The sequence below is a fragment of the Sprattus sprattus genome (genome assembly GCF_963457725.1).
Source record: "Sprattus sprattus genome assembly, chromosome: 12".
Taxonomy (NCBI): Eukaryota; Metazoa; Chordata; class Actinopteri; order Clupeiformes; family Clupeidae; genus Sprattus; species Sprattus sprattus.
The window spans coordinates 30,494,475-30,496,739 of NC_137910.1; positions in this window are offsets into that span (position 1 = coordinate 30,494,475).

The following is a 2,265-nucleotide window of genomic DNA, read 5'->3' on the forward strand; positions in this document are numbered from 1 at the left end:
TAAACCAATACAAATTCCCATACACCTGGCCAGGCAGCCCCTTTCTCTCCCTCTACTTTAAAATCCTTTTGCTAATACTTATACTGATACTGATATTGATAAAGTGGCCTGTAACGGTGCGGTTGCCCGTTACCTCGAAACATAAACACGGAATAATACAAATGGACAATCAAGATCGGGATTCAAGAACAATGTTTATTTTTACACAAACACACCATTACATTTCACCACAATCACCGCATTTAGTGTAAAACAAACATACCGTTGAGGACAGCCATCCAGAAAACGCGTGGCAAACATGGTACAGAGCAATGGCGAACTTCCTCCCGTACCGGAGGTATGTCTTCCCCCTTTTTCCGGTGGGTCGGCCATCTAAGAGAGCCACGCTACTATTGGTCAATTTGCAAAAACAATCGGGAGTGACGGGAGTACTGCGTAGGTCCGCAATTTGCTATAATATCCGGGATTCTGGCGATTTGTTCACTGTAAAACGTAAAAAATAGCCGCATTTTCAACACCTCATGTCAAGAAACACAACTAGCAGGTAGGTTTCAGTCGTTTACATTTACATTTATTCATTTAGCAGATGCTTCAACAGGGAATCGAACTAACAACCTTCTCATTACTAAAATGCTTCTCTACCTCCTGTACCACTGTCGCCCAGGCATGAGGAACTGTACCAGAATAGGCAGCGTACAGGTAATATTGGTGCGGCCCTTTCATCTAGAGACCAGGTAAGGCACCGTACAGTTGATATTTGTGTGGCCCTTTCATCTACGGACCAGGTTAGGCACCGTACAGTTAATATTGGTGCGGCCCTTTCATCTATGGACCAGTTAAGGCACCGTACAGTTGATAATTGTGCGGCCCTTTCACTTGGGGACCAGGTAAGGCACCGTACAGGTAATATTTGTGCGTCGCCCTTTCATCTAGAGACCAGGTAAGGTAATATTGGTATGGCCCTCTCATCTACGGACCAGGTAAGGCACCGTACAAGTAATATTGGTGTGGCCCTTTCACCTGGGGACCATGTAAGGCACCGTACAGGTGATACTGGTGTGACCCTTTCATCTACAGACCAGGTAAGGCACCGTACAGGACATATTGATTGACCATCTGTACTAATAAAATCCTACATTTTTTCCCCGCATTTTTGGTCTGCAATTGGGTCTCTTTTCCTCCGGAACTTAACAGTATGTATCTTCAACTGGGCAACAACTTAAAGTACTATTTTTAAAAGCGTATTCATGTATGTAGTATAGATGTTCAGCTTTCAGTCTGTTTTATAGATGCTTTAATAGCAAATCAGCTCTAATAGAATTTTGTGATGATCTACATGTACCAGTAAGAGAACTTTGGACAAAAGAAAGAAGTGTACATCAAGAAAGATCAAGGATACTTCACAGCTCAGGAGACATTGTATTCTATTTTTGAACAAGAATTAGATCATTTAAACCTTCAGGAATAGTTTTGTGTGTATTTTTTGCTTACTCTATTCATTATTGTCAATTTACATCTTTATCTATTGACTTGTCCCCAGGAGCTAGGAGCCACACAAAGGTGCCTTACCTGGTCTCTAGATGAAAGGGCCACACCAATATTACCTGTACGGTGCCTTACCTGGTCCGTAGATGAAAGGGCCACACAAATATCACCTGTACGGTGCCTTATCTGGTCCCCAGGTGAAATGGCCAGACAAATATTACCTCTACGGTGCCTTACCTGGTCCGTAGATGAAAGGGCCACACAAATATCACCTGTACGGTGCCTTATCTGGTCCCCAGGTGAAATGGCCAGACAAATATTACCTCTACGGTGCCTTACCTGGTCTGTAGATGAAAGGGCCACACAAATATTACCTGTACGCAGTGGTGTATAAAGTACTCAAAAGCCATACTTGAGTAAAAGTACAGATACGTTACTTGAAAATTACTCAAGTAAAAGTTATAGTCACCTTTTAGAATATTACTTAAGTAAAACTATTAAAGTATCTGATCTTTACTGTACTTAAGTATCAAAAGTACTTTTCTGATATTAAATGTACTTAAGTATTGAAAGTAAAAATAAAAAGTAAAAAAAGTAAATGCTGTTAATAAAAAAGCAAAGGGTCAGAATTTTGAGAATAATGACGTTTATTCAGACTAAAATGAGCAAACTTATAAACATGGGCTGATTTAAACCCCACTCCCTACTCAATACATCGACAAAGACAAACTGTATGTCTGTAAATGAAGCTGCTTGCAGCTAGATATATCTAGATAGCGA